This window comes from Pelmatolapia mariae, linkage group LG22, assembly GCF_036321145.2.
Source record: "Pelmatolapia mariae isolate MD_Pm_ZW linkage group LG22, Pm_UMD_F_2, whole genome shotgun sequence".
Taxonomy (NCBI): domain Eukaryota; kingdom Metazoa; phylum Chordata; class Actinopteri; order Cichliformes; family Cichlidae; genus Pelmatolapia; species Pelmatolapia mariae.
Genome location: NC_086245.2, coordinates 7735078 through 7749996, shown reverse-complemented (window position 1 = coordinate 7749996; position 14919 = coordinate 7735078). Strand labels below are relative to the sequence as shown.

The following is a 14919-nucleotide window of genomic DNA, read 5'->3' as shown; positions in this document are numbered from 1 at the left end:
ATGTTTTGCACAGGAAACACTTGAGTTAAAACATGTTAACATGTCACACATCCTTTTGGTCAGTTCCTCTTTTTGTTTTTGCTCTTCACATCTTCATTTTGCAAAACTTTTAAACACTCTTTCTTCATCAATTACTTTTGACTCTTACATTCCTGATTTATGAAAAGATTAATATGATTAAATAATGAATGTGGGCTCGACATATTTTTAAGTCGTATACATATAATGTTGTTCTATTCCAGCACAAACATCTTAACTTTAATTAAAAGTCTGATGATGATCACTCAGATCTGACTGAAGCTCCGTCACCTTCCTGTTGTTTTACCACCACATTAATGTTCTTACCTTCTATGAAGCTCTGCGGACGGCTCATCATGCTGAAACTTCAAGATCCTGACTTCAGACTTCAACAGTCTCTGAATCACAAAACACAACAAAGAGTTGAAATTATGTTTCCTTTGTTATTTATCATAGATTCAATTCTTTATACATTCAATAGAAAACAGATGTAGCTAAGCTTTGATGCTCACTCTAATTGCTTCCTTACTCCTTGTAACTTCTGTTTTACAGCTAAAAAAAAACAACAACTTTCCTGTTGACTAAAGAGGAGGCAGGAGGCTTCATCTGCAGTCTGGCTCCTCCTGTCAGAATAACGGCTTTTATTATAACTGGAGCAAGGTTTCTTTATTTATTGTTGAAATGTCTGTCCCTGTGGTACATTGTACTGATCTCTTGCATACAAATGCAACAACAATTTTTTGAGTTGTATCAGATTTGCAGGCAGTTAAAAGGAAGATAAAAAATAAAAAGTATTAAAGCAGAACAAAATCAGGAACTGCCCATGAGATGAGGTGATATTTTAGCGTGTTGTTAAAATAGTTGTTTCACAAATGTGGCACAACCTAAAGGTTTCTCAACAATCAAGCCTTTTGCACAGTGGTGAACCATCCACCCACAAATATCTGCCCTCTACTGCTGAGTCTGTCAGTCTGATCCAGAACTTGTCATCTTCATTCATTTTGTTTCTCATTCTTCTCTCCAGAAATGTCTGAACAGAAACAGTTGAGGAAATGACCCCAGGAGACATGTCTGTGTAGGTTCTCAGTCACACAGGTCGTGGTAGAAGTGACTGGAGATTTTTAAGTTTAGGAAATTTTTAATTTTTAAAAATACTCTATTTAATTTATTAATGGCTTAATTAGTTGTATTTTCTAATAAATTTGATGCTGTACCAGAAATTCCCAAACTTATATTAAAATGTTGATCAAAAACACTAAAGAAATGTGAATACTGTAAAAACAACCATTTAGGGGGTCAGTCATGACAAGTTTTGCAGATTTTTATTTACAGCTTTATTTTTGAGACCCTTGAGACCGTTTTTTAAATGTTTCTTTGACCCTCATTTGTTCAAATGCTTATTAATAAATTGGATAAACAGAAATGGTATGCTGATCAGCTGGAACTTAAAATAACTAAGACTTTTTTTCTGACACCTCTGCTCTGTTGTCGAGGTCTAGAATTGCAGATGTGTTTAGCAGATTAGACTGTGATAATTATAGATATAATTATAAAGTAAATAAGTATAATAAATGTATAATAAACTAAAAAAGAAAACTTGGAAATGAATTTACTAAAACATATTTTATTCAATTAATTTTATTTATTAATAAATCTTGAAATACTTCCTAGTCATCCATATCAGGATACAGTATCTACAGGTCTGAATGTCTGGGATACAAATTGTCAAGGACCTCGGTCTGAGGGACCCAGGGTTGATGAGCAGTTTTGCATTTGTTTATATATTTGCTGGTTTGTGGCTTGTGTTTTCAGGTTTGTGTGTATAGGTGTTTGTGTGTGGGTGTGTGCGCGTTCCGGAGGTTCGGTTTTCAGGCACCGTCAGGCCTGGTGGCGTGTCCCGTTGGGAGGCTGGCCACACCTGAGGAGGATGATCACACACACCTGCAGCTGATCAGGATTGTCGGCGGAGGTACATAGCAGTGTGGCTGAGCTCTTCTCGACGCTGGATTGTTGTGTGACTACCCGTCAGTGGTTTCAGCATAATCAGTGAGTGTTAGTCTGTCGCTATTTAGGTGTGCGCTAACGGCTGCCTCTGTGGATTTTCCAGGAGGAGCGCGGGAAAGAGAAGGCAGTGAGCACAAGTATCACGGGAGTGGAGACACAGAAGGGGAATCAGGGCACACAGGGATTCTTTGTTGTGCAATTATTTACTACACTGTGTTAGTAAATAACTTTGTTGGTTTAGGGCACTGTGCATATTTACTTTTAGTTACCTGGTAACCCAAAAAATGGAGAAACTTCTTACATGGTTGTAAATCTGTTTGAACAAAGCTGTGGTCATTTTTTTTAACTTTATCAAATACTTTGCCAAGAACATTACTAAAACATTATTATTATTATTATTATTATTATTATTATTATTATTATTATTATTATTATTTAATATGATAAAGTATCATTACTAATCCTAAAAAAAACGTATGTAAAGTTCCTTTGCCTTTTAAATTTGTTGGAGAGAAAATATATTTAACTCAAAATGTAAAATAAAGAAAGTAACAGAATTATGATGTTAATATACATAGATATGTATACATCTATGAGCAGCTACCTACTGAAACATTAAGCATTAAGGTGTTTGGGTGTTGTTTAAATGTTTATAGCCTGGCACAGGCTTTCTAGCTCAGCTATACAACTGTGGATGTTTTTTCTGCTACTTTTTTATCTCATTCAGTGTTCATTGATACTAAAATATCAAATATCAAACAATTGAAAAACAAATACAGATAAATGAGATGAGGCAATGACAACGTGTAACATAAAAACAAAACAAACATAACAAACATAAAACAAGCCTGATGGTACTCAAAGTGAACTTGAATTAAAAGCCAAAAGTGAGTTTTAAGACACGATTTTAAAGACTGAATAGACTCTGAAGTACGAATATCATCTGGCAAGTTATTCCAGAGTCTAGGCGCTGCAACTGCGAAGGCCCGATCTCCCCTATGATTCAATCGAGACCTTGGTTGTACTAAGAGCATCTGGCGAGACGATCTCAGTGCTCATTTGGAGTTATACATGTTGAGGAGTTTGCTTAAATAACTGAGTACCATACCAAGAATCTTAAAATCTCAAAAATTTGCTGAAACTGGAGTGATTTGTTCATATGTTCTAGCACCTGTTAAAAGATGTGCAGAATTGCAGTAATCCAGTCTAGAGGGGATAAAGCCATGAATAAGTTTTTCTTTATGCTTTTCTTTTGTTTAAGCTTTTTTTTTATTAAAAAATAGTTTAAGAGCAAAGTAAATGTTTTAGCTTCCTTTATTAGCATACATATACTGAATTTTCCTAATGACTCACAGACCACTAACTCAGCTAAAAGTTTGTAAAATTTAACTGAGAACTTTGCAAGAAAGCTAAAAATAGACACTGCACTTCCTCGTCAGCAATACACCTGCGGAGTATGAAGTAGATACACAAAGAAAATGCACAAACACACACATACAAATAAGGAGATGACGGACTTCAGAGCCACTTCCTCACTTTGACTCTACAGTAAAAAGGCAAATCTTCTCTTCAGTTTGTTTCTCTCAGCAATTAACAAACACAACAACAACAGTGAGACATAATAAGCATTCTCATAATGGACGCTGACTGGACTCATAGTTCATACTCGTGTTTATTAATTTCTGCTCTTTACCTACCAGGCAGCTCTGCTGTGGGAAATCACACTTCAGGTTTATAACTTCAGAGTAACAGCAACTGTAACAAAAACACAAAACTAGATTGCAGACCAGTGTGGTGTGAATACTCATGGCTGCTGGTAAAATGTGAGTTTATAACTTCACTATATTCACATTAAAATGCAGCAAACAGAATAAAAAGATTTTCAAAGATTTTTCTTACAAAACGTGTCTCTCATAGATACACAAACAGAAAAGATTACAGTCTCCATTTACCTTTCTGTCTCCTCTCGTAAAGTTCACACCAGAGCAAAGTTCTGCAGACATTCAGACATTTTACAGCTTTGTCAGCATCACTGACAACAGACAACACTGAAAAATGAGGAGGGCTTATAAACTGCCACGCTTCCTCAGAATCTCACTTTTTTTTAAACTAGTGGTAATTCACTTCCCTTTCTGTGCTGAGAAAAGAAAAAAACCCACTAATCTTTCATATCATCACCACATCACTTGCTGATATACAGAATACCTTACTAATGTTGAACTGCTCGTGGGAAACATGCATTCAGACTGAACTAGTAAGAAGTAAAGAACAAAAAAAAAAAAAAAAAAAAACATACCACTAATCAACCAGAAGGGACTGTTTTTTCTTCAGTTATTTCTGTGTTGCAAAATATGTTGTATGAAAGCATTTATATGGCCTCAATTTGTGGTGATAAATATTTTGTTCTTGTAAGTTTTGTAACATTGTAAACAAAAATATCTGACTTTCTTTTTTTTCTTTTTTTTTTGGAGTTCTGTTTACGAATACAACTTGTTTGTTGTTTTTGCCTTTGTTTACCCCGGAGTTAACACTTTCAGTTCAGTCACAATAAATTCACCTTGACTTGTAAATTGGCTTCTGGGTATGGCTTTGGGGACCCTGGCGGGGTCACTTTCCTTTTAACCCTTGTGTTGCGTTCCTGTACCCCTAGACTGGAACGTAACATAAAGGAATGGATAATTGCTATGGATCTGTAAAACTTGGACATAAATAACATGAAAGGTAGATGTAGAAGTGAGATCGAAGGTCAAATCTGACCCAATATTTGGATTCAAAATATAATGTGCTATTTACTATCCCTATATACCAACATTATTTCCTAAATTTTGCCAATAAACATAAAGGCAGTATATTTTTAAGCATAGTTGTAAAGATAAAAGACGTTTTATGAAAGTTTGACATTATTTGACCTTGAAGAAGACTCCAGAGGTCGAAAGTAATCTGATATTTAGAATCCCCATATATCATTCACAGTATCCCAATATGCTGTCAATACAAACAATGCACTTGCATTCACACACATGCAAAAGCATAATCTCCTTGCTGGAGGAAAATATCAAATCTAAAATTGATATTATTACTTACCATATACTATAGGACATGGAAGACATGACCTTTTTTACACATTTCACTACAAATATTTACACATTTGTAGGCTGCACTGTGCTGCATTTGTTACAATACAGTTTTTCTGAATTGCAAAAACACATTTCCTAAAATGTCATCTCTTTGTGTAAGAAAACACTAAACACAAAGTGTAACATTCAAGCTACACTCACATAACCTTTAACTTGTCTTGCAAAACCAAACATTTGACCCAAAATTATTTGAACTTTACTCAAAACCAACCACTAGTGCTAAAAGCCACACAAAACCAGCCAATCTGCAAACACAACTTAGCAACCATTACACACTACAAAAATAAATACAAAACACTGTGAAATAGCTGGAAGAGTTTTTCACAATTTCTCAGACACATTCCTGGAAAGCTGCTCTCCTTTTCCCCAAACTGTGAACACAAAACTCAATTTCCAAGCTACATTCACAAATCCTCTGATTCTTCTTGCAAAACCAAACTTTTACCTCAAAAACAGTTCAATCTGTGCTCAAAACTGAACTATGTCGTCAAATCATGCCTCAAGTCAATCTAAATTAAATACTAAGTAGTCACTAAACACTACATAGAAAACAGGAAAACACAATGCTCAGGACATGAAGCGGTAGAAATAAATGTTTATTTGGGCTAAATGCATGTTGCAAAAGAAAATACCTGGGCATTTCTTACACTTGTACATAGAAAAGAGAATTTGCCAAAAAATCAGAAATCCTGTGCTTTTACATGTAGCACTTGTACGTAGAAATAAAGCACACAAGTATATAAATATGAAGTACAAAGGAAAAAGGTGCATTACTCTGCCACGGCATCATTTCTCCGTACTGGGTCAGGCCACAGGACTTCATCTGCATCCAGGGGCGATTTTAGCCCATTTTTGGGGGTGCTGAAGCACCCCCAAAATTAATCAAAGCACCCCCAAAGATTTCTTACTTTTTTTTGACAATATTTGCTGTTTGTGTGACACACTACTAAAAATATAAAAAGCATACAGTACTTGGTTGAGACGGAACATTTTAACAACAAAAGTATAGATAACCCCTCCCCCCTCCCAAAATGGTTTGTTCCAGCTCGCCCCCACTCTGGCTCTAGGGTCGTTGCTGCCAGAGCGATGGTAGCTGAGACGCAGCGGAGCGGAGGTGGAGTGCCTGGATTAAAACAGGACATATTAGCAGCATTTAACCTTCAGTTACTCTTTATGTAGTTAGATAGGAGTCGTGTTTCTTTTTAGCTGAAAAACCTTACACCCAGGTAACCTGCAGTGTTGAAAACGTGTTTTCCAATGATGTTTGCTACCCTACAATCCGTCCTACTCTGTAGTAAATTCAGCGACATTTGACCGTCCTGTTGCTCCCACTGAAATGTATACAGCCTATTTAAAATCTAAAACTTAAAATTGTCCGTAGCCTGCTGTTGTTACCACTGTCCTGTTTGAAATGGATACTAACTAGCTAACTGACTGAATGCCCATTAACCTTATAACTCCTGTTGTGTGTGTGTTTGTGTACAGAGAGACAGCCAGGTTCATAATGGATATAAGGAAGGCTTTTTCAAAAACAGGAGCCACATTCAGGTAAAAGTGTAAGAACAAATGATCCATCAATAAAGGATAATGTTGGATCAGTGTTTCAATATTTTATATCTTTTATTAGATGTTCATGTGGTTTGGTTATTTGCCTTTTGGTTGAAAGTACACTGAGAGAGGACTTTTCGTTAGTGATCTTAATAAAAAAAAATTTCATATTAATGTAATTTTTTCATCTAATTGAATACAATCTATTTGTGTATGATTGTCAGTCCAAAGAGGGAGAGAGGAAAGAGGGGAACGTGAGGAGAAAGTACAAGGTCAGGAAGAACCAGGTAAGAAAACAGACAGGGAACAGTGACAGGCAAAACAGAAACTATTAAACTGACGAAGAGAAAAAACCTGATTTTACTCATACAGTCTGGAAGTTGTGTCCTCCCTATATTAAAGCTGCTATCTGCAAAACAAACTGGGTTGAAACATTTTTGACCCTCTTTAACAACATTCCAACATAACATTATCATTGATTGGGGAGATTAAAATTAATGATATATTTTTATGTGGTTCAGCCACAACTCTACTAAAACCTCAGCCAGTAATAGGTAGGCCAACTTTTGGACTGTCCAGTTGTCTGTATGACTGCCGCATACAGACTTATGCGGCAGAGAAACACTTAACAGTGTTTCTCAAACTTTTTACAGCGTGTACCACCTGAGAAAAATGTCAAGCTCTCCCAAGTACCACTATGAAAGCATGAAACTCATAAATCTTACAACACAAAATTAGTATTATTAAATTAGTTAAATTAGTATCTGCAGTAAAGATTTTTTCATACATTGTATACATTCTACCACAGGCAAAGTTGCCTCCATTTTTATAGTTTTTTATTAATATTTTGTAATAATTTATTCTGTTTTGGGAGTGTTTTTTATGTATCTGTATTATATTATACATACACATTAAAAGTGAATCTCTGTCCAAAACATGCACTCAGTTTACTTCTTACTCACTATGAGCATCATTTAAATAACCTTTATCAGATTTGATGGTTTTGTTACAGACTTCTCAAAAAAGTGTTTTGCTTTTCTTTCACAAATGTGGGGGTTGTGTTAAAATGTACAAAACGGTGATGTCATGTTTTGTGATGAGGACCCAGGCAGAGAGAGACTTGATGAATTTAAGAATCTTATGATTTAATAAAGAAATTTGCAGACTTGCACAGAGATGGTAAAATTATGATGACTGATAGCGGAGATGAAGACAACAGACGATGAGGACAGGGAGGAACAGGGGTTTAAATGCACCAAGGAGACAGTCAGAGGGAACTCGGGACAACTGGAGACATTTAAGGATGCAGGGACTGACAGAGACAGGGAAGAAGTCTCATCGTGACGTGTAAAGTTTATCTTGCCTGGCTGGGCAGCTCTCTGGGTGCTCAGCACCCCCAAAGCTCTAATCCTAGAATCGCCCCTGTCTGCATCACAGGCCACATGTTCTCTGGCCAGGCATGGGGAAAAAAACCCCTGGCATCTCGTATCCAGGCTTGACATGGCTCCACACCAATGTCACCACAGGCCAGTTCCATGACTTGCAGGAGATTTACCCTGGTGTAAGGTTGGCGTTCATATAACTTCCACCGCCATGAGGAGAAGAATTCTTCAGTGGGGTTCAGGAAAGGGGAGTATGGTGGAAGGCAAAGATTGATAAAACCTTGGTTCATATTGAACCACTCCCTAACCCGGAGGCCTCTGTGAAAACTCAAATTGTCCCAAACAACAACATAAATGGGCAGCTCATCCTGCTGCCCTAACAGAGCATCTCGCATGTGATTGAGGAAGATATATACACATTTTTGTAGGTGATGTAGGCCAACTACAGTAAATCACTACTTACAGTAACCAACATTTATGTGCTGGGTATATACAAATCAGTACATACTGGAATCTTTGCTCTTTGACTATATCAGAGTTGTGTTCAAAGGGCATTCAGTACAGCTGTTTCAGGCGCAGTCTGTTGCGCTTGAGGACACGGTCTACAGTAGAGAGGCTGACAAAATGTCAAAATGCAAATGGTCATGAATGATCCTCAGCTGAATTTCACGCAGTTTAATGGTGTTGTAGACCATATCGACAATTAGGGTCTCTTGGTGTGGGGAGAACATAGATGTCCTACCACCCCATGTGGCAGTCTTTCAATTCTACAAAAGAGAAAATGCACTTACAAAAATACATACATGGAATAGGCCTACAAACAGTCAGACTAACCCTCCATTACAGTACCTCAGTACACTGGCATAGTGATGTACTGAAACATGTTTACTGTGGTCAGTATATAGTACAGTCATTGTACATATGTAATTGTTGTCAACATTTACATACTATGATGTCAAAAAAGGTAACTACCTGTTCTCTTCTCTAAATCTTCGGATTATGGTGGACACGGTGAATCTACTGATGTTTGGTTGTACCCTTAGTCCGGCCTCCTTCATTGTCATACCATGGACAAGAACATAGTCAATCACAGTAGCTCTGATTTCATCTGATATTACTGTTCTTTGTCCTCACTGACCACCTCAACCATCTTGACCTGCTCGACCTCCTCTCACATGAACTCCTCTTCATGGATTTCTATCCATTGTAGTGCCTCCAGTGCTCTGGCTTATATGTACCCTCACATCATTAGCCACAAGTGTGATAAACACACACAAAACCTTTGACTTGTCTTTCAAAACCAAACACTTGACCCAAAATTATTTTACAGTTTTTCTGAATTGCTAAAACACTAAATCCCATTGTGAAAACTAAACTGTCAACTATGAAAACTCTTTCATCAAATCAATCCCACAGTTGCCAAAATCTTAAACACTATTCATCTGGTTAGGACACCATTTGCAAATCTGAATCTCCCATTTACCAAAAGTCTAAACACATTTTCAAACACAAAACACATCTAGCAGTGTGGTGCACTTGTACCCAGAACGGTGCACACAGGCTACAGAAGTGAAACACAACTAACACACTGTTTTCATCATTAACACACTACCGCTCTAGATTGAAAACACATGTTGCAACCTCTTCTTCTGCTTTTTGCTAGATTGAATACAACTTCATCCACGAAGATGTATTCATGGGGCCTAACCATTGAGTCAACCTCAAAGATTCTCTGTACACAACAAATTAATTTTAGTTCTGTAAATGAAATAGAATAATGTATACATGTGGTATGTATACAAGTATACTTATAACTAAATGGTATTTTCTTTAGAATTGAAAGATGGCCACATGAAGGTGGAAGAACACTCATATGCTCACAACACCAGGAGACACTTATTGTGGATATGGTCCGTGAGAATAATGCAATTTGACTGCATGAAATGCAGCAAAAAGGACAAGAAAAAGTCACAATGTCATAGGTCAACGTGCCATTATTGAACTGCCTGGCCAGCGTGGTGGAAATGTAACTATCTGTGCTGCCATCAGCAGCTATGGGGTTCTCCACAGTCATGTTACTTTTGGGCCATACAACACCGAAATTCTAGCAACATTCCTGGTTGGTCTACGGGATGCTTTGCTTTAGTAGCGAGATCGCGAGTAGGCAGAGCATCCCATATCATTTGGGACAATGTGAGCTTTCTCCGAGCTCCAGGAATATGCAATTGGTTTCACAATGAGCAGCATTTTATCAATGTGTTTCTTCCACCATACTCTTCCCATACTGTTCCTTTTGAACCCTATTGAGGAGTTTTTCTCAGCATAGAGATAGGACTGGAATCTTGCCAGGGCTGGATTTGGCGTGCTAAAGGATTCTTTCCTCGTTGCACTGCAAGGGAGACCATAGCATGTAATGTGGATGAAGTCCTGTGGCCTTACCCAGCACAGAAGCGTGATGCTGAGGCAGAATAAATTATCTGATTAAGCTGTAAAAATATATAATTTCTATATATACAAATATATGCTCTCTAGTATCTAGCTAGCTAGCTATCTATCTATATTGTTTTTGTTGCAGTTCTTTTTTGTTAAAATGTGAATACAAGTATAAATGAATGAATAGATAAATATTATTTTCCTGCTATCTCACAGGGTTTTGTATTTATTTCTGTAGTGTGTAATGGTTGCTAAGTTGTGTTTGCACATTGGCTGGTTTTGTGTGGTTTTTGACAGTAGTGGTTGATTTTGAGAAAAGTTAAAATAGTTTGGGGTCAAATGTTTGGTTTTGCAATACAAGTCGAAGGTTTTGTGTGTGTAGCTTGGATTTTAGAGTTTGTGTTTAGTGTTTTGAGACAAAGAGATGAGATTTTAGGAAATGTGTTTTAGCAATTCAGAAAAACTTAATTTGAATTAAATACTGTAAATACTGTTCTTAGACAGAATGAAACAGACATGGAAATACTGCCCCCCTGAGGTCAGGCTGCAGTTGTCTGATGTGACTGTGCTCCTCCTGCATTGGTCTTTTGATTCACAGTTTTTCTCAATCGCTTGTCTTTCTTCCTTCATTCCTTTCTTTTTCCTTTAAAAGGGATAATAAATAATTCATAGGTTCTTCTGTAGTAGTTATATGATGTACTCACTGATTCAGTTACCAAATGCTTTGTAATCTTCTAGATGGCTTTAAGTTTACAAAAGGATTTATTAAGATTTGTATAAGCTGAGTAAGATCAGCTTATAGCTGAACATGTTTTCAAAAGCTAATTGAAAAAAATGAGAGAAACAAAGATTTTGTAAATTAAGATTTTTTTTAACTTCCTAGGACCTGGCATCCACATATGTGAACATCATATTTTGGGTTGTCTAGACCACAATGCTAAATTTTGCTCTACAAGGATATCTGGTCTTAAAAAGTAAAACAGGTCAATGATGAGATGAACTAAAGGGAGTGTGTTTTGTTCTGTCACTTCTGCCAGATGTTTATTTACACATTCATCTGTTCAAAATGCAAACAGTCATATTTTATGTTTGTTACTCAGAGGTATATGTGCTGATGCAGCAGGTCTTGGTGATGTGTTAAATATAGAAATCAGTTGGTCAGAAAAACTGGACTTCTTTGGAGAAACTTCTGGAACAGGGGTGTCGAACTCCAGGCCTCGAGGGCCGGTGTCCTGCAGGTTTTAGATCTCACCCTGGGTCAACACACCTGAATCAAATGATAAGTTCATTAGCTGGCATCTGGAGAACTTCAAGACATGTTGAGGAGGTCATTTAGCCATTTGAATCAGCTGTGTTGGATCAAGGACACATCTAAAACCTGCAGGACACCGGCCCTCGAGGCCTGAAGTTCAACACCTGTGTTCTAGAAGGTACCTTATTGTTATGATTTTAGCACTGAATTAAATAAAAACTGCATAAAAAGAACAACAAAGTGAAGACCAGACATGGGCAGTAACACGTTAAAAGTAACATGTTACAAGCTTTGAGTGTTTAGAAGAGTAGTAAAACGCTATATAAGAACCAGTCCATTTACAGGACTCAGTGCCACTGAATCTTTGATTTTATTCATTTTTTTGTTGTGTTTTACTTGCATCTATTTGAAAGAGTGAGTGTAAACACAAAAAACGATTTTATTTAATATGCTGGAATATGCAAAAAATAGGTTTAAATGTTAAACAAATTTCTTCCAGTCAGAGAATGTTGCATATGATTTAATTTTTGCTTGATGCATAAAGTTAAAGTTAAAGAATAGAATTGGGCAGAAAGGTCTATTACTTTATTAAGTATTCAGGTTGTGTATCATGTTTTTAAAGAGTAACTAAATAATAAATTACCGTAGTTTTCGGGTCATAAGCCGCTACTTTTTTCCCACACTGTGAACACTGCGGCTTACACTGACGTGCGGCTAATGCAATTTTTTTTCATGTAGCCAAAAACATTTTGCCTGGTAACAGTAGACCAATAAAATTGATAAGTAGTATATATACGGTATATATTTTTACTGGTTGTTAAGAGACGTTGTAATGTTGTTTGTGCACTGTTCCATAAAAAAAACATAAGCAACGTAATTTGTGTGTTACCGATACGTACGTATACTTAAAGGTAGCCGTGTTAGAGGCGCTGTTCGAGGAAAAAAAGCATTTGCAGTATGTATTTTTGTATGTTACCATAACCTTTGTGTTACCATGTTTATGTTACCTTACAGATTAAATTAAACTTTAAAAATCCTCACGTGTAATATTTCTGTGTAAATATCTAATATTACGAGTGAAACGCATACGGCTTAAAATCCGGTGCGGCCTGTACAAGTACAAAATTGATTTTCTTTCTAAAATTAGAGCATGCGGCTTTTAATCAGGTGCGCTCTGTAGTCCGGGAATTACGGTAACTAATTACTTTTGAAAATAAGTAATCAGTAAAGTAAAGTAAAGGGATTACTTTCTTGGAGAAGTAATCAGTAATTAGGAACTGAATACGATTTTCAAGTAACTTGACCAACACTGATCATGACAGTTATGTCTATCCCAACTATGGAAGATTATCCCAAAACAGCCTTTTAAACAACCATATGTCTTTGGAAGCATAAATTACTGAGTTTACGAGGTGCAAAAATTGTTTTGAAGTGTAGATGTCGTGACGTGAGCTAAGCTAGCTGTTACTGTGTTAGCAGCAACACGTTACATTTCAAAGAGCAAAACAAACCAATACAAGTCCCAAATTCAGACACACATTTGAATAAAAGCAAAAGCTCAGAGAAGATAAATACCAATGTGAGCAGCTGTCAGGAGAACACAGAGACCAACAGTGTCACAATGTCAGAGGTGACCTTTGACCCTCTGTTTGATTTAGCATTTTAAGAGTCAGGAGCAGTGGTGGTCCTAGCCTGTTTGGCGCCCTGGCCGAGCACTCCCTCTGACGCGCCCCCACCCCCCACGCACGCACGCACACACACACACACAAAACATATTAAGGATTGTACATTATCATAGAACTGTTGTCGGAACTATACTGAATTTTACCAGAGAAACACATATGAAGAGAAAGAGATTATGCATTGTATGCAAACGGCTACCAAACAGCATCTTAATTCGTCATACAATGAGAACAGGAGAAATCAACAATTGACAATGACTAATTAATATTAAAATCGGTAACATAATGTATTGTTTGGAGTTTAGTCTGTTACTGTTACTATTTTTACCATTTCTTCTTGGAGCAACTGTAACCCACATAATTTCCTTAGGGATTAATAAAGTATTCTGATTCTGATTGTTTCAGGATGGCCTGCCATTATCCAATGACACATCTGCTTACCTGTATCTTTTGCTCGTTTCTCCTCCTCTTCTTTTCTCTTTTTTCTAAACTGAGCACCTGATAGCTTTGAACTTTTCTTGTCCATCTTCCATTGGTTTAAATTTTGAACTCCAGTATGAACACCCATCCCCCAACTCGAGGATCACCACAACATAACCTAATAGACCTACACCTTAGTTCATAGATTCACTTTGTCTAGGGTGTATTTCTAGGATTTTGCACAACCCAGGATTCAAATCATGAATACCAAATGGGCTTGGATTTACAACATTATGAATGAAATGTGCTGTCTTTGGAAGCAGCCGGCCCCCTCCCCTTTCGACGGGTTGTGTGTGAGACTTTAAGTCATCAAACTGTAAATTATAAATTTTAAATTGTTATTGATCCCTTTACCCCTAGTCCTAAAGTGTATATTTATTTTCTTACTCTTCTTATATTTATTGTTTGTTGACTTGCACTGCTGTAACTGGAGCCTCGTGTCTCTATACACTGTACTGTATGTAGCAGAGATGACAATAAAGTTTACTTTGACTTCAGCAGCGAGCAGGCGCATCGAGGGCTCTCGCGCTCACTTTTCGCGTGTAGAATTTCGAAAAAAACATCGGTGCAAATTATAAGTCTGTATCATGATGTCTGGTGTTTTCGCGTTTGTTGGTTTGTTTTTATTTTGTTTTATTTTGCGAGTTGGTTATTAGATGCTGCTCCAGCCAGCCAGAGAATCCCCCGCCGCCCCGCCCTCTCCTCCCTGTGCCGCCCAGCAAATGGGCGAAAGAAAACCGATCGGTGCCTATGCCATCCCCAATATGCGCTGGCATGACGTCGGGGCAGCATGAGTACGAGCAACTTTTTTTTTTTTTCGCCGATGCCCGTGATGCCGCCCCCCACCACGATGCCGCCTCGGGCAACTGCCCGTATCAACAACCGCTACTGGTCAGGAGCTTCACCTTATGAACATTTACAGGAGAAACAGATGTGAGAGTTGGGAAATGTTGATCAACATTTACAAACAGCTTCTCACACTG

At 37.3% G+C, this 14919-nt stretch overlaps 1 protein-coding gene across 1 annotated transcript in view; it reads left to right on the top strand.

Annotated features, from left to right (window-relative positions):
• Positions 1-14919, top strand: part of LOC135933491 (adenylate kinase 2, mitochondrial-like) — a 51601-nt gene that overhangs the window by 10396 nt on the left and 26286 nt on the right. The gene's annotated exons all lie outside the window — the stretch shown is intronic.